Raw genomic sequence first — 18,871 nt, forward strand, 5'->3', positions numbered from 1 at the left:
GCTCCCTTGCCATCTATAAGTGCAGTGGCTTGTTCCATTGAAGTCATTCCTTCCTTTTCAAACATGCCCTCAGTTACTCCCACTCTAATACCTCCCCACTTCCTCAGGCAATCTGTAGTTCTCCCACCTGGGGGCTGGGGTGGCATGTCCCAGCCTAGAATTTCCCACCTTTCTCATTTATCTTTAAAAGAAAACAACAAAAAACAAAACAAAACAAGCAAACAAACAGAACTCAAAACAAAAACAAACTATGCTGGCATACTGGTACAACGAACACATTTTGGCATTAGCCTGGCCCAGAATGCCTGTCTACTACTGGCTGTTTTTCTCCCAGCGGTGTAACACTTGCCTAGGTACAAAGCAATTTAGGCAATTGTCTGCATCAGGGAAGCACTGTCATATTTAAACCTGAAATCTCACTGTCATCTAAAGGCCGTAGACTCACAGCAAAATGTAACTGAATGGCAATTAACCTCCATTTCCTCAACTGGGAAACTAGAGATAATGTGTCCTTGCCTTTGAGTTCCTAAGGTGCTGCTATTGTAAGGTGACTTATGGAGGATAGGATCATGAGCAGCCCGCAGTGGGTCCTCAGGTATTTCCTATATGAAATAGATTTATGTAAGTTAGTAATTTGCTTCTCTCTGATCCTGATCAAGTTGCCAGAGTTCTGACAGCTACAGATGGAAATGGGAGGTGGCAATGCCAGAGAAAGATTAGTTATTTCACAGTTGCTGAATCTGAAAAATATGAATAGTTTTAATACATGCATATATTATGTAATGGTTATTGGTTAATAGCTTAAAGACCTCTTCTTAGACTGAGAGATAGCATATGGGGTCTTTCCCACATCAATATCTGGCCCTTAGGGGCTGATATGATGGCTCAATTGGCTAAGCACTGGGATCCCATACAGGCACTGGTTCCTGTCCTGGCTGCTCCATTTCCTGTCTAGTTCCTGCTTGTAACATGGGAAAGCAGTAGAGGATGGCCCAAAGCCTTGGGATCCTATATCTGCATGGAAGACCCAGAAAAAGCTCCTGGCTCCTGGCTTCGGATCAGTTCAGCACTGGCAGTTATAGCCATCTGGGGGTTGAACCAGTGAATGGAAGATGTTTTTCTTTCTCTCTCCTTCCCTCCCCTTCTCTCTGTAAAAATCTGTCTTTCCAATAAAAATAAATAAATCTTTTTTAAAAAAAACCCATTCATGTTTTTGCTCTTGTTGTCTTTGTGTTTGGCATTTTATCCATAAACTCTTTGCCTATATTGATGTTCCCCTATGCTGTCTTTTCTAGCACCTTTATAATTTTAGGTCTTATATTTAAGTCTTTCAGTTATCAGTGGATTCTTGTCTAAGCTGAGATGGGATAGGGAGTGTGAGGAGGTTCAGTTGCCTGCATGTGGATATCCTGTTTCCCTAGAACCAGTAATGGAAAAGTCTGGGCTTTGTCCAGGGTGTGTTTTCAGCATCTTTGTTCAGTATCAGATAAACTGGGGTAAGTTTATTTCTGGGATCTCTATTCTCTTCCCTTTAATTTCAACTCCTACTTCTATTTTTCTTCAATTATTTTTGAAGTTTTTTTTAAAGATTTATTTTTATTGGAAAGGCAGATTTACAGAGAGAAGGAGAGACAGAGAGAAAGATCCTCTGTCCACTGGCTCACTCCCCAAGAAGCTACAATGGCCAGAGCTGAGTCATTACGAAGTCAGGAGCTTCTTCTGGATCTCCCACACAGGTGCAGGGTTCCAAGGCTTTGGGCCATTCTCCATTGCCCTACCAGGCCACAAGCAGGGAGCTGGATGGGAAATGTAGCAGTGGGACAGGAACTGGAGCCCCAATGGGATCCCCATATCCCATACAAGGTGAGGATTCAGCCATAGGCCATTGTGCCTGGCCCTGAAGATGTTATTTCAAAGACAGAGTGATAGAGAAGAGAAGGAAGAGGAGAGAAAGAGATACTCTGCTGGTTCACGTCCTAGAGGGCTGCAACAGTGAAGTCCGGGCCAAGCAGAAGTCAGGATTGGGAACTCCTTTTAGATGCCTCCTGTGGGTGCAGGGATCCAAGTGCTCGGGCCATCTTCCACTTTCCCAGGTGTATTAGCAGGAAGCTAGATCAGAAGTGGAGTAGCTTAGATTCAAACCAATACTCCAACATAGGATGCTGGCATCACAAGCCATGATTTGACTCACAGCATGCACTGCTGGCCTCTGAATTCCTAGTTTTTTTTTTTTTTTTTAGATTTATTTTTATTATTTTTTTATTGGAAAGGCGGATATACAGAGAGGAGAGACAGAGAGGAAGATCTTCCATCCGATGATTCACTCCCCAAGTGAGCACAATGGCCAATGCTATGCCGATCCAAAGCCAGGAGCCTCTTCCGGGTCTCCCACGCGGGTGCAGGGTCCCAAAGCCTTGGGCCATCCTCAACTGCTTTCCCGGGCCACAGGCAGGGAGCTGGAAGGGAAGCTGGGCTGCCGGGATAGAACCAGCGCCCATATGGGATCCCGGGCGTGCAAGGCGAGGACCTTAACCACTGCGCCACTGCGCCACTGCGCCGGGCCCATGAATTCCTAGTTTTTAAAAATTGTCAAAGAGCCCATAGAACAGCTATATCACAATTTGTCTAATATTTTCACTGTTGATGAATACTTGATTTTTCTTCAATTGAACACTACAAATAAAGCTACAATAAATATTCTTGAGTATTCTTACCCTCAGTCATCTTTCTTTTAAATTTTTGTTTATTTAAAAGAGGGAGACAGAACATCTGTCTGTGGGCTCACCCTATAAATGTCTGGAAGAAGAAGCCAGGGACTCTGAACTAGATGAGCCTCCCTTAGGAAAAGGCAGGGACAAAGCACTTGAGCCACCAGGTGCTGCCTCCCACAGTGCACATTACCTGGAAGCTGGAACCAGGAGCACATCCGGGACTTGGATCCAGGCACTCTGCTATGGGGTGTGCACATTGCAAGGGAGCTTAACTTTGTACCAAACTTAAAAATTATTTATTATTTTTATTGCAAAGTCAGATATACAGAGAGGAGGAGAGGCATAGAGTAAAGCTTTTTGTTAGATGATTCATTCCCCAAGTGACTGCAACACCCAGAGCTGAGCTAATCTGAAGCCAGGAACTTGGAGCCTCTTCCATGTCTCCCTCACAGGTGCAGAATCCTAGGGCTTTGGGCTGCCCTTGACTGCTTTCCCAGGCCACAAGCAGGGAGCTGGATGGGAAGTGGGGCCGCCAGGATCAGAACTGGCACCCGTATGGGATCCCAGCACATTCAAGGTGAGCACTTAAGCCTCTAGGCTACTGTGCTGGGCCTGCATCAAACGTTTGTATCCTTTCTTTCTTCTCTCCCTTTCTTTTTCTATTTCCCGCTCCCTCTGTTCCTCCCTTCCTTTATCTCTTCTCTGCTTCTCTTTCCCTTGCTCCTTTTCTCTCTCCCTCCCTTCCCTTATTTCCTCCTCACCCTCCCTCTCTCCTTCACACTTTCCTTCCCTCTCCTTTCCTCTTCTTCCCTCCTTCCCCTTTTCCTTCCATTCTCTTGCTCCCTTTCTTCCTCCCTTCCTTTTCACATTTATTTGAAAGTCAAAGTGACACAGAAAGAGAGATGGACACACACAGAAAGATCTTCCATTTGCTGGTTCACTCTTTAAATGCCACAACAGCTGGAACAGGACCAGCCCCAGTTGTGGAAACAGGACCTCCACCCATATCCTCCATGTGGGTGTGAGGACCTCACTTACCTGAGCATTCATCTGCTGCCTCCAAGGTGCCTTGGCGGCATGGGACCCAGGCACTGGGGTAAGTATGTAGGTATGCCTAGCGTTGGCTCAGCCCGCTGTGCCACCACAGGTTCATACCCTGGATCGCTGGCTCAGGGTGTATTTTCATTCATGTTGTTAGATTACATTTACAGACAGAAGCAGTTCTCATTCTCACCTGGAGACATTGCCCCCTCGCTGTGTCTTAAGTATTTCCAGATGTGATAGCTAATCAGTTGAATGACCTGTTACAGGGTTTGTTTTGTTTTTTATTTCATTTATTTACTTATTTCTACTTGCTGGTTCATCTAAGATCTCTGTAAAGCATAATTAATTAACAAATGCCATTTACCTGATGAAGGACATTTTGAGCTGATCTGGAGCCAAGGCTTCTGGGTCATCTTCCACCTCTGCTTTCCCAGGCAACAAGTAGGGAGCTGGATCGAAGTGGAGCAGTGGGACGGGAACCTGACCCCTGTGGGATCCTGGAGCTTCTAAAATGAGGATTTAGCCATTGAGCCATCGCACCTGGTCCTTGAGCAAATCTTCATCTGGTGAGAAAGTCCCACCTGCAAAAGATTTTACATGAGTCGGCCACGTGTATGACTTCAGCGGGCTGAGGGCGCCCTCTAGTGTCTGTGGAGGTTCAAGGAGATGACATGTTTAAAGATTTATTGATTGATTGGAAAGACAAATTTATAGAAAGAAGAAGAGACAGAGAGAAAAATTTTAGACATTTAGTTTCAAAGCTTGCTCATGGAAGCTGAAGAAAGAACGTTGCAAATGTGGTATCTGGAGGCACAGTCACAGCAGAGATAATAAACCAGGATCCATGGTACCATTAACAATGGAGGGCTATACCAAAATAGAAAAAATTGGGGCAGGTGCCTATGGGGTTGTGTGTGAGGGCAGACACAAAACTATAGGTCAAGTGGCAGCTATGGTGAAAATCAAGCTATAAAGTGAAGAGGAAGTTGTTCTTAGCATTGCAATTCGGGAAATTTCTTTATTACAAAACCTTTGCTGGGCCAGGCTCAATAGCCTAGTGGCTGAATCCTCACCTTGAATGTGCCGGGATCCCATATGGGCACCGGTTCTAATCCTGGCTGCTCCTCTCCCATCCAGCTTCCTGCTTGTGACCTGGGAAAGCAGTTGAGGACGGCCCAAAGCCTTGGGACCTTGCACCCGTGTGGGAGACCTAGAGGAAGTTCCTGGCTCCTGGCTCCGGATTGGCTCAGCTCCGGCTCTTGCAGTTGCTTGGGCAGTGAAACATCGGATGGAAGATCTTTCTTCTTCTCTGTTTCTCCTCTTCTCTGTATATCTGACTTTCCAATAAAAATAACTAAATCTTTTTTTTTTTTAAATTTTGACAATCCTTACAAATTTAATTGGGGTAAAAAAGGTTCAAGGTCTAAAGGGGGATATAGAGGAAGAAGCCCCACCCAGTCTCCCGCCCGCCCCAAGTCCCGGGTGTGGGGCACGCTCCGAGATACTCGATCAAGTGGTTCCAATAGTTCACCATTCATGGGTCGTTGCCAGTCTCGCCACCCCAATCATGATGTGGTCATTGAAGAGTTCATTGATTGACACAGCCCCTTCTAGGGTCTCCATTTGCCCAGTCTCTGCTGCCAACAGATGGCTGAGGTTGTTGCTTGATTTGTCCTGTCTTTCCCTGGTTAGGACTCCGAGTCCGGTGTCTCGAATGGGAAGATCCTCGAAGAAATTTTGAGGTATTCCCAGTCCAGATTCCTGCTGTTTTAGTAGCATAGGGCCCGGCACAGTCCACCGCCCCGGTCAGCTGGCGGCTGCAGTTGCTGGGCCGGTTCTGTCTCCACCCGTGTCCTCTTGCAGTCCCGCCTGGTTCCACCCTGGACGCACTTGTCCCTCGCACGTACTAGTAGGAGTTGCAGCCCAGTCAGGGCGGCCCACAGTAGCCTCAACCAGGCCCACCTCCTACCCTGGCTTGCCAGTATATATGGCATACTAGCCCAGTCTGTCCCAAGTACCCTTCTGTTCATATTCTTGCCAACAGGTGTTGCCACCTACTTCCATCCAACTATCTCCTCCTACCGTCCCTAACGGATATTGTTGGGTGTCTGTCTAGCCACCCCAGCCCCTGTCCTAGTTCCCATGCCCTCCCGTGGAAGGTGATGACCCACGAGGGAGGAACCCACTATTTCCCTCCCAGGTCACTCCCATTCCAGTTGTGCCCTCTCCATTTGGCCCTGTGGTTCAACTCAACGTGTCTAACCCTTTGTACCAGCTTCCGCCAGCTGGTGCTACAACTAAGCCCCAACAACCCTCACCAACTCTGATTGTAGCTTGCTCCAGTGGGAATAGTCAGCCCAGCCTGGTTTTCACCCAATCTGGTCCCCATGAGGTGCACAGGCGCTGTGTCCCTGCCTGGTCTAGTCTACCCCCCACCCAGCTCCCGCTCCTCAGTGTAATTTGCTGTTCAGCTAGGGAACCTCCCCTTATTCTCCTGTCAGCTCTGCCGCCTCCTTTCCTGGTTCTCACGTGTGTTGGTTGGGTGCTGCGGCTGCATCCGGCTCAGGCTACCTCACCTTGGCATTCCAGCTTGTGTGTTGCTTTTGTTACGACCGGACCTGGTTCGACCCACACTCTGTTCTGGCGATCAGATTTACCAGTGGATGACATGAACAGATTCAGCCTGGTCTGCCCCCGACCCATGCCAAATGCATGCCAGTGGGACACTTTCTATGACCTCTTGGCTGTTGCCTTGCATGTTCCTTGCGCTGACCTGCAGGGTCTGTGTCCTGCCAGAGGAGTTGCCTGAGCTCCTCCATCAGAACCCCTCCATGTGCCAGGTTTCGCGCATATCAGTGGGTCCATGTGCCAGTTCGCCTCTTATCCTAGCAGGAACAGTGGTCTTTCCTAACTGGCCATCATCCCGTTCTGGTTCTTGCTGTAGAGTGTTTCAGCCCAGCCACGGTCATCCATGCCCCCATATAGCTCGTATATGGCTAAGTTGAGGTTGGGACCTAGCCTAGTCCGTCCCACATCCACCCTGGTACTCCAGAGCACCAGAAGGTGTTAGTGTCTGGCCCGGCCCGGTACATCTTTTCCCAATCCACATTTGTGCCAAGGGAGAGGACAGCTGTATCCAGACCCTGCCGCAGCCCCATCCACCTGTCATGACCCCTGCCTTAGACACTGTGGCTCAACTTTGTGCTTAATGTGGACCAGTTGGAGCCAAATCCAAGCTGGGCATGTCCTGTGTTGCACCCTGTGTTCCAGTCATACTAGTGGACTAAGGTTTGCTTAGTCCGAACATTCATCTCTCAGTCCCGCACTTACATTAAGGTTTCATGTCCCGGTTCCTGGGAATCACCAGAAATTAGTGTCTCACCTACACTAACGCTGGTCTTACTTTTGGGTGTCCCAAAGCACCTATTTCATATCATCAAAACCCCAGAGCTCGCCGCTGGGCGGCCAGCAGGCAGAGCCTGGCACCACTTGGTGCACTGGCCGCCCAAGGCCTGGGTCTCTGCCCCCGTCTCGCGACGGACGGGGGTTGTGGCTGAGACCCCGGCAGGGTTCGGTCCGGAAGAGGCGCTCCCACCGAGCGCCACCTCGATGGGAGTTTGAACCCGCCCCTTGTCCTGAGACTCGAACCGCCCAGCCTGTCCTGCCGCCAGCTTTTGGCTGGCGGGGACAGGGGAGAGCCAGGATTTCACCCCCAGCCCCCCGCCAGCCCCCGCGGGTACTCACCCGCGAGGGGGCTTAGTTGCTCCCGGGCCAGGAGAAGGCCGGGGTCCCTGCCCCCGCCGCAATCGGCGGGGACTGTGCAATAACTAAATCTTTAAAACAAACAAAAACAGAACATTTGCCATCCACATACAGTCTATAGGATATACTTATTCAGGATCCCAGGTTACATCTCATCTTTGAATTCCTTTCCATGGATCTTAAGAAATACATGGACTCAATTCCTACTGGTCTGTTTTTTGATTCCTCACTTGTTATGAGTGACTTGTATCAGATCCTACAGGGGATTGTGTTTTGTCGCATTTCTTAGATGAGTTCTTCATTGAGACTTAAAACCTTAAAGCTGATTGATTTTTACAAAGGAACTAGTAAGTTGCTTTATTTTGGCATTGCCAGGGCTATTGGAATACCTATTAGAATGTAGGCTCCTGAGGGAGTAACTCTTTGGTATAGGTCTCCAAAAGTATTGCTGGGATCAGCTTGTTATTCAACTCCAGTTGACATTGGGAGCATAGGCACCCTAGTTACAGAATTAACAACCAGGTAGCCATGTTTCCATGGAGGCTCAAAAATCGATTGGTTCAGGATTTTCAGCGCCTAAGGCACTCGCAATAATGAAGTATGGTCAGAAGTGCAGACCAAGAATACATTTCCTAAGCAGAAACCAGGAATTAGCATCCCATGTTAAGAATTTGGATGAAGATGGTTTGGATTTTTCTCTTGAAAATGTTAGTCCATGACTTGCCAAACGGATTTCTGGGAAAATGGTACCAAATCATCCTTATCATCCATATTTTGATGATTTGGGCAATCAGATTAAGAAGATGTAGTTCTCTGACAAGGTTCTGTATGTTACATTAAGAATGAACAGTTGTGTGCCTGGCACAGTAACCTAGTGGGTAAAGTCCTCACCTTGCAAGTACCAGGATCCTATATGGGCACTGGTTTGTGTCTCAGATGTTACACTTCCCAGCTAGCTCCCTGCTTGTGGCCTGAGAAAGCAGTGGTGGACAGCACATAGCCTTGGGACCCTGCACCAGGTGGGAGACTCAGAAGAGGCTTCTGGCTCTTGGCTTTGGATCAGCTCAGTTCCAGTCATTGTGGTCACTTGGGGAGTGAACCAGTAGATGAAAGATTTTTCTCTCTGTCTCTTCTTCTAAATTTTTCCAATAAAAATAAATAAATAAATCTTTTAGTGTCAACTATTTTTGCCCTATGTTTTCTTTGTTGTAAAATCTAAGTTGTTCTTTATTTCTAGTTTCAAAACTGTAACTTAAAAATGTAAATATTGTTTAAATGAATTTAATAATTCTATAAAAAGAAAAATATCATCCACTGGTTCACTCCCCAAATTGCCACAATGGTCAGAGCTGAGCTGATACAAAGCCAGGAACCAGGAACTTCCTCCAGGTTGCCTACACAGGTGCACGGTCTTAAGGCTTCTGAGCCATCCTCCAGTGCTTTCCCAGGTCATAAGCAGGGACCTGGATGGGAAGTGGAGCAGCTGGGATACAAACTGGTGCATACACGAGGTACTGGCACTTGGAGGCAGAGGATTAGCCAATTGAGCTATTGTGCCAGCCTCAAGGAGGTGACATTTAGAAAGCAGCCAGACACTTGCTGGAAACCAGTCACCAGCCTTTCAGAGTCCTTATGATTAGCCCACCCTCACACCCTGCTTTCTCCTACTTGTCAGACCATGTCATCCATGTCTGTATCACCAAGACCCTCAGATCTAGTCTGGTCAAACTAGAGCCCCCAGCAGCCAGGAAACAGAGGAACACGGCCTGGAGGTCAGCACTGTGGGAGGCTAAGAGAACCTGTGTGAGGGGCTGCAGGAACCCCAGGATCTGTGGAAGCCTCACCCCTGGGTCACCCTTTTTTGGGGTCACCCTTTGACCCCACACACCTGGGTGCGTGTTGCTGGGTGTTCTGCATTTGTGGGGTCTTGGGAACTTGGGGTTCAGAGCTCTTTACATAGGGCTGGATGTAGTCACCCTTGTCCTTGCCCTCCACTTCCTATATTTTTCCTGGCCCTCTTTGACACCAACAGGCAGAGAGATTGGCCCAGGGCAGTGGTTCTCCAAGTGTGGTCCCAGGACAAGCAACATGGGCATCACCTGAGTGATTGTGAAAAATGCAATTTTCTTTTTTCTTTATGAACTTTATTTTATTTTTTAAGTTTTTTTTTTTTTTGACAATCTTTACATAGTTAATTAGGGTAAAAAGGTTCAAGGGCTACAGGAAAGTGGGTAAGACTATTGTTTTTTCCATATTGTTTCCTTCATGTTTAAAGGGGGGTATTAAGGGAGAAGGCCCACACAATTTCCCACCCTCCCCAGGTCCTGGATTTAGGGTATGCTCTGAGGTTCTTGCTCAAGTGGTTTTGATATTTCAACAGTTATGAATCGCTGCCAATCTTGCCACTCCAAGCACTATGAGGTTCTTGAAGAATCCACTGTATGACATAGTCCATCATAGCTGAGATGGTTGGTTGACCTGTTCTGTCTTCATTCTTTTCTTCGTTAGGGTTCTGAGTCCAGCATTTCTCCAAAGAAACTTTGTCTGAGGTGTGCTCAAACCAGATTCTTATATGCATCAGCAAGTACAGGGCCCGGCACAGTCCATTGCCCCGATCAGCTGGTGGTTGCAATTGCTGGGTTGGTACTGTTTTCAGTCCTGACTTCCACTGGAAACAATGGATGTTGCAGTCCAGCCTGGTTCTTCCCAGCACATACTTGGCCCTTGCATAAACCAGTGGGAGCTGCAGCCTAGATGGAGTGACCCACAATAACCCCCACCAGGCCTGCCCCCCGTAACCTGGATTGCCAGTATGTGTAGCAGTAGTCCAGTCTGTCCCACACCCCATTCCACCCCAGCCACTGTCCTAGTTTTATGCCCTCCTGTGGAAGTGGTAACCCAAGAGGGATAAGCCCACTATTTCCCTCCCAGGCCTCTCCCACTTCAGGATTATGCACTCTCCAGATAGTTCTGTGGTTTGACTTGACAGAACTAGCCCCCTGTGCCAGTCTCTGCCAGCTGATGCTACAGCTAAGCCCAAACAACCCTCACCCACTCTAATTTTGTTTGCACCAGTAGGAATAATCAGCCCAACCTGGCTTTTCCCTGATCTAGTCTACATGAGACGCACAGGTGTTGTAGCCCTGCCTAGTCTGGTCTGACCCATCCCAGCCCACGCTCTCCAGTGGGAGTAGCTGTCCAGCAAAGGAACCCTCCCTTATTCCGGTGCTGGCTCTGCACCCTCCCTTCCTGGTTCTCACGCTGGTTGGGCGCTGCGGTCCCTTCCAGAACAGGCAACCTCACATTGGCATTCTGTAATGTGCACTAGTCTTTGTTGCGACTGAACCTGGCTCGACCCACACTGTTCTGGTGCTTGGATTTGCCAGTGGGTGACGTGGACAGATTCAGCCTGGTCTGCCCCCGACCCCTACCAATTGTATGCCAGTGGGTAACTTTCCATGGCCTGTTCTGGGCTGTTTCCATTCATACTTCTTGCGCTTACCTGCCAGGTCTGTGTCCTGCCAGAGGAGTTGCCCAGGCTTCTCCATCAGAACCTCTCCCAATACCAAGTTTCACGCTTACCAGTGGGTCCATGAGCCAGCCCTACTTGGTCCACCTCTTGTCCTGGCAGGAACAGTGGCTTTTCCTGACTGGCCTTCAGCCCAAACTGGTCCTTGCTGTTGGATGTTTCAGCCCAGCCATAGTTTGTCCATTCCCACATATGGCTCACACATGGTTCAGTAGGGGGTTGAAACCTAGCCTAGACCATCCTACATCTACCCTGGTCCTCCAGGACACCAGAGGGTGTTGGGGTCTAGCCCGGTTCGGTGCATCCATTCCCAGTCCACACGTGTGCCAAGGGAGACTACAACTGTTTCCTAATCAGAACACAGCCCCCTTTCCAGGTCATATGCCCCTTGGTGGGAACCTCAACCCAGCTAGAGTTGTTCCCTTAGCTCCCCAACTGGGCCTGTTCCCAACCATGGATCACGCACATGCCACTGGTTGCTCTGACTCAGCCCCGCACTTGTACCAGCCCCTCACCTGTCCTGACCTCTGCCTTAGCGTTCCTGGCTTGTGCAGACTAGTAGGTGCAACAGCCTAGCTCGGCATGACTTGTGCTCCATCCTGGTCTCTAGTTTTGCTTGTGAGCTAAGGTTTGCTCAGTGCTGCCTGATCTACCCTGTTCCATTAGCAATTGACACATTTGCCAGCTGATGGAGCTACTTTGACCAGCTTGTCCAACCCCCCAGGTCTGGACCACATGTTCACCAGCAGGAGCTATGACTTGCCAGAGGAGTTTCCCAAGTTCCTCCACTTAATCCACTCCCAGACCCAGTTCTCATACATGTCATTGGGTTTAGGCCAGTGCCCGGCGCAGTCTGGCCTTCCATTTGGCTGGTGAACGTTGCAGCCTGGTCCACCCCACACCCTAATCAGGATGCACATTTGGGTGTTGCTGTCTGACCAGTCCAGACTATTGGGGGTTCCTTTACCTGTGATTGATGGCAGGCTCCTTGGTTACACCTAGCTTAGTCCATCACCACCCGAACTCTTGAGATAACCAATGGGGCTAGAATTTTCGCAGGATGTAGCCCACACATCCCTCACAGAATTTACCCCCGGTTATGGTTCTTAAGTGCTAGTTAATGTAATGGAAATGCAATTTTCAAACCCTACCTAGATTTACCAAATCAGCGATTCTGCACTTTAAAAAAAATATTTGATTTATTTGAAAGTCTGAGTGACAGAGTTAGGAAAAGATAAAGCTTCAATCCACTGGTTCATTCCCTAGATGGCCATAAAATCCCAGGCTGGTTCATGCTGAAGCAAGGCTCTCAGAACTTCATCCTTGTCTCCCATATGGGTGCAACAGCCCAAGCACTGGGCCAACTTCCAGTGATTTCCCTGGTGCATTTTAGGAGAGCAAGATTAGAAGTGGTGCAGCTATCCATTGATGTGTGCTTTGACTGGTACAGCTGGCAGACTGAACACCCGTGCTAGCTGGCACACATGAGTCAAGTCTGAGGTCACCTCAGGCAAGGGTTCTTGGGGGATTCTCCATCTAGGTGGATGGACTCAAATCCTGGTCACAGGAAAAAACACAGTGCATGTGGTCCAACCTTAGAGTGCACGTATTGGGATTGTGTCTTTTCAGTTGCTGATGCCTGTGCAATGGGCAGCACGTCCAGATACACACGGTGGGGACGTGAAAGCCAGCTCATCTAGGCCAGCAGGAAATGTCAACTACCTTGTCAGAAGATGGAAAGCAGAACAGGTTGGATCATTCTTCTGGCCAAGCTTTGTAGCAAGTGTCTAGATCTGTGGCTGCACTGAGGTGGACTTTATCAACTGACAGACCTTGGACAGATTTTCTCAACCTTAGAGCAATGAGACCAGCAACTTCTCAGAACTGTTAAAACTACTCAAGTAATACCCTCAGAATATTCTCCACTTTGGGGTCTCTAAGGTGTCATCAGTGACCATTCCCCACCACAAGTGTTGATGCAGTGTATCAGCAAGGAATGGCTCTCTCACCTTCCAGCTGTGGACAAAGGAGAATAAAAACATTTGTCTACCTACCTTCCTCTGTCCTTTGACCTTTCCCACTCTAATCAGAGGACTACATGGGTGTGCATATAGATATTAAAAAATATTTATTTTTATTGGGAAGCAGATTTTTAAAAATCTGCAGCACCTATGTGGGATCCTGGTGCTTGCAAGAGGAGGATTTAGTTAATTGGGTCATCATGCCATGCCCAACTATGTAAACACTATTAAAAATACCTTGCCTTGCACACACTGGGATCCCATATGGGCGCCGGTTCTAATCCCGGCAGTTCCACTTCCCATCCCCAAGTGAGTGCAATGGCCAGTGCTGCGCTGATCCAAAGCCGGGAGCCAGGAACTTCCTCCAGATCTCCCACATGGGTGCAGGGTTCCAAGGCCTTGGCAATCCTCAGCTGCCCTCCCAGGCCACAAGCAGAGAGTTGGATGGGAACTGAAGCTGCCGGAATTAGAACCGGTGCCCATATGGGATCTCTGCGCATTCAAGGCGAGGACTTTAGCCTCCAGGCCACCGTGCTGGGCCCAAAAACTTTGCATTTTAACAAGCTCTATTGAATTTTGTCTTTCAAGTTCCTCTTTCAGTCAGACCCCAATGATGGCCAGCTGTGACTTCTGATTAATCAGATGTCAGACGTTCTCTCACCAGGAACAAACTGACTTCCCAGTCTGAATTCTGGTTTGGGGAAAGGATTCAGATGCTAGGATCTGAGCAATGTTCTTTTGTCCCAGTGCCTTGTGGGCTCCACTTCACTTCCAGCATGAAGCTCTGTGACTCCTTGATCAGAGCTGATGGTCTGTATATACAAGTACAGGGAAACCTGCACCTCCCCCTGCCCGCTTATCATCCCCTTACTGAGTTCACCCTGAGCAAGACTGGGTTGATCTTGGGAACACAGGGTTTGGTTCATTTTATCTCAGCTCCAGCACTTTCCAGAGGAGTTTGGCTAATATTTACCAAAATGATGGGATTGCCTGGGATTGCTCAGTAGACAAGGAAGTAGGATGGGAAAGCAGTTGAAGCCAAAACGGATTGGAGATCTTGCCAATCCCTGGTTGGCCTCAGGGTTCACCGGAGTCCCTTTTGGAAGCTACCCTTCCCAGAATCCCTTTGCAGAAGTACCTTCCAGGTCAGCCAGACCCAATCCCCACATGATTTCCTGTTTGGGTTTAAATGCTCAGTGGCAGCTCTAATGTCAGTGGGAGGTGGGAGCTACCCCACTGGATGTCACTCAGAGTGCAGGGATGGCTCTACAGCTAATGCTTTCATGTTTCCATCCCCGAGGAGAAGCCTGCTCACAAGGAAAGCACAGTTTCAGCATGTGCAGTAGCAAAGCTACAGCTGGTCCTAGGAGTACCGGGTCCTGTGGCTGCAGGAAGGAGCTGGCTCCTACCACAGTCCCTCTTCTGTGTGCACTGTGGTGCCAGCAGCCATGTAGAGGCTTGACCCTGCAATCGCTCTTCCCATTTTTCAGAGGCCTCTGCAGTGTCAGCCTCAGGCCTGTGTGGGTTCCGTAACAGGCTGGGAGTCCTTTCAGTATTTCTGGAGGACCTGAACCAGGCATGAGGGATCTCCAAAACTCAGACTTGCAAACGGAGAAAATGAGCGAACTCACCCAGCTGCCTCCTGTGTATATGGGGTTGGAGATGGTGAGATGGTTAATGTTGTGTGACAGCTGGTCTTCTGCTAGCTGTCATGTTATTTAAGATTCATTTTTTTTTTTTAATTTGAAAAGAATATATATGTGGTGAACTGTCCCTGGGCCTGCCTGGGCTCCGGGGGCTGCTCCCTTTGGGCTAAGTACACTGAGGGGGGAGGTCTCCATGACTGGGCAGGTGGGGCCCACCCACCACCCTCATTGGGCGGTGAATGGGATTGGGGAGGGGTGTAACCTTGGGCCTGGGAGGTTAAACTTCCAGCAGCCTCTTGGCTGCTGGTGGGTCTCAGGACAGGGTGTCTCATGCCTGGACCCCAGACACCAGCCAAAACGTGCATGTGGTGAGCTGTCCCTGGGCGACCAGTGCACCTTTTAGCGCCAGGCTCCACCTGCTGGCCGCCCGGACTGGACATCCGGGGTTTTGGTCTTTGAATCATTGCTTAGGTGGATCCAGGTTGAACCCACTGTGCTTCTGGGATGTGAATCTATCCTAAAGATTTCCAATGACAGTAACTCTTCCTTTGAAGAACTTGTAATCACTGAACAATGCTGACCACCAAATACCAGTCCATGCAAAACCTATGACTCGGGGCTTGTCCAGCAGAATCATATCCTATTACCTGACATGATGAGGGATCAGGAGAATGGTCACTTTTGTTAGGATCATTACATTAAGTAGCACTCGAGAGCCATATCCAGGGTTAGATTCTGTGGGGGCTGTGGAGGCCAAACCCTGTGGAAATTCTAGCCCCACTGGTTAGCTCAAGAGTTAGGGTGGTGATGGAATAAGCTCAGGATGACCAAAGGTCAATCACAGGTAAAGGAACCCACAGTAGTCTGGACTGGTCTAGGCAGCAGCACCCAAATGTGCATCCTAAATTGGGTCTGGGGTGGGCCGGGCTGCAATGTACACCAGCTCATACAAGGCCAAATGGAAGGCCAGACTGCACCGGAACCTGGCCTAAACTGAATGACATGTATGAGAACTGAGTCTGGGAGTGGATCAAGTGGAGGAACTTGGGAAACTCCCCTGGCAAGTCATAGCTCCTGCTGGTGAACATGTGGTCCAGACCTGGGGGGTTGGACAAGCTGGTCAAAGTAGCTCCATCAGCTGGCAAATGTGTCAATTGCTAATGGAACAGGGTAGATCAGGCAGCACTGAGCAAACCTTAGCTCACAAGCAAAACTAGAGACCAGGATGGAGCACAAGTCATGCCGAGCTAGGCTGTTGCACCTACTAGTCTGCACAAGCCAGGAACGCTAAGGCAGAGGTCAGGACAGGTGAGGGGCTGGTACAAGTGCGGGGCTGAGTCAGAGCAACCAGTGGCATGTGCGTGATCCATGGTTGGGAACAGGCCCAGTTGGGGAGCTAAGGGAACAACTCTAGCTGGGTTGAGGTTCCCACCAAGGGGCATATGACCTGGAAAGGGGGCTGTGTTCTGATTAGGAAACAGTTGTAGTCTCCCTTGGCACACGTGTGGACTGGGAATGGATGCACCGAACCGGGCTAGACCCCAACACCCTCTGGTGTCCTGGAGGACCAGGGTAGATGTAGGATGGTCTAGGCTAGGTTTCAACCCCCTACTGAACCATGTGTGAGCCATATGTGGGAATGGACAAACTATGGCTGGGCTGAAACATCCAACAGCAAGGACCAGTTTGGGCTGAAGGCCAGTCAGGAAAAGCCACTGTTCCTGCCAGGACAAGAGGTGGACCAAGTAGGGCTGGCTCATGGACCCACTGGTAAGCGTGAAACTTGGTATTGGGAGAGGTTCTGATGGAGGAGCCTGGGCAACTCCTCTGGCAGGACACAGACCTGGCAGGTAAGCGTAAGAAGTATGAATGGAAACAGCCCAGAACAGGCCATGGAAAGTTACCCACTGGCATACAATTGGTAGGGGTCGGGGGCAGACCAGGCTGAATCAGTTCACATCATCCACTGGCAAATTCAAGCACCAGAACAGTGTGGGTCGAGCCGGATTTGGTCACAATAAAACTAGTGCACAATACAGAATGCCAATGTGAGGTTGCCTGTACCAGATATGTCTACAGTGCCTGTCTAGTACACGTGAGAACCAGGAAGGGAGGGTGCAGAGCCAGCAGGGGAATAGGGGTGGTTCCTTTGCTGGACAGCTACTCCCACTGGAGAGCATGAGCTGGGATGAGGGCAGACCAGACTAGGCAGGGCTATAACACCTGTGCGTCTCATGTGAGCTAGAACAGGGAAAAGCCAGGTTGGGCTGATTATTCCTACTGGTGCAAGCATAAATTAGAGTGGGTGAGGGTTGTTTAGGCTTAGCTGTAGCATCAGCTGGCAGAGACTGGCACAGGGGGCTAGTTCTGTCAAGTCAAACCACAGAACTATCTGGAGAGTGCATAATCCTGAAGTGGGAGAGGCCTGGGAGGGAAATAGTGGGCTTATCCCTCTTGGGTTACCACTACCACAGGAGGGCATGAAGACTAGGACAGGGGCTGGGGTGGTAGACAGAGAGGCACTCAACAACACCCGTGAGGGCTTGATTGTTGAGCTGGTTAGATGGATCTAAGCTTCAATACCCATTGACATGTATGAGAGCCAAAGGGGATGTGGGACAGACTGGACTGGTCTGCTACACATACTGGCAAACCAGGTTAGGGGGCGGGCCTGGTGGGGGTTATTGTGGGTCGCTCCAACTAGGCTGCAGCTCCCACTGGTTTATGTGAGGGCCAAGTGTGTGTGGGCAGAACCAGGCTGGACTGCAACACCCGTTGTTTCCAGTGGAAGGCGGGGCTGAAAACAGAACCAACCCAGCAACTGCAACCACCACCAGCTGATCGGGGCGATGGACTGTGCTGGGCCCTGTACTTGCTGATGCATACAAGATTCTGATCTGGGAACACCTCAGATGAAGTTTTTTTGGGGATCTCCCCAGTCGAACTGCCGGACTCAGAACCTTAACCATGAAAGGACAGAAGACGGAACAAGTCGATCAACCATCTCAGCTATATGTTGGCAATGAAATACGGGGCAAACGGAGACTCTATGATGGATTATGTCAATCAGTGGATTTTCCAGGGACCTCATAGTGCTTGGAGTGGCAGATTGGCAGCAAATCATAACTGTCGAAACCACTTGAGCGAGTATCTCAGAGCAAGCCCACATATGGGACTTGGGTGGGTGGGAAACTGGGTGGGGATTCTTCCTTAATATCCCCACTTACCTCAGATACATGAAGGAAGCAATATGGGAAAAATAATAGTCTTACCCACTTTCCTGTAGCCTTGAACCTTTTTACCCAAATTAACTATGTAAAGATTGTAAAAATAAAAAGTATTAAATAAATTTTAAAAAATTTACTTATTTATATTGGAAAGTCATATTTATTTATTTATTTATTTTTAAAAGATTTATTTATTTATTGGAAAGTTAGATATACAGAGAGGAGGAGAGACAGAGAGGAAGATTTTCTGTCTGATTATTCACTCCCAAAGTGACCGCAGCAGCTGATGCTATGCTGATCCAAAGCCAGGAGCCAGGAACTTCCTCTGGGTATCCCACGTGGGTGCAGGGTCCCAAAGCCTTGGGCCGTCCTTGATTGCTTTCCCAGGCCACAAGCAGGGAGCTGGATGGGGAGTGGAGCTGCCGGGATTAGAACCAGTGCCCATATGGGATCCCGGTGCATTCAAGACGAGTACTTTAGCCACTAGGCCATGTGGCTGGGCCCAGAAAGTCATATTTAAAGAGAGGAGAGACAGAGAGAAACATCATCTATCTGCTGGTCCACTCTCCAAGTGACTACCATGCTGGAGCTGAGCTGATGTGAAGCCATGAGCCAGGAGCTTCTTCACATGAGTGCAGGGTTCCAAGGCTTTGGGACAACCTTGATTGCTTTCCCAGGCCACAAGCAGGGAGCTGGATGGACAGTAGAGCAACTGGGATATGAACCAGCACCCATATGGGATTCTGGCATATGCAAGGCAAGGTCTTTAGCCATTAGGCTACCACACCGGATCCGCAAACAATTTTTTTAAATAAATTTTTATTTGAAAGAGAGATTCATGGTGAGGTAAAGAGAGAAACATCTTCCATCTACTAGTTCACATCCAAGATTGTTGTAAGGGCAGAGCAGAGTCATCTGAAGTCAGGAGACT

At 49.0% G+C, this 18,871-nt stretch overlaps 1 pseudogene; it reads left to right on the top strand.

The window, feature by feature from the left end:
• The first annotated feature begins 4,614 nt into the window (after positions 1 to 4,614).
• LOC121167686 lies at positions 4,615 to 8,326 on the top strand (annotated as a pseudogene).
• Positions 8,327 to 18,871: the final 10,545 nt, after the last annotated feature.

The sequence above is a fragment of the Ochotona curzoniae genome, unplaced genomic scaffold (genome assembly GCF_017591425.1).
Source record: "Ochotona curzoniae isolate NIBS_2020 unplaced genomic scaffold, NIBS_Ocur_1.0 contig_1221, whole genome shotgun sequence".
Taxonomy (NCBI): domain Eukaryota; kingdom Metazoa; phylum Chordata; class Mammalia; order Lagomorpha; family Ochotonidae; genus Ochotona; species Ochotona curzoniae.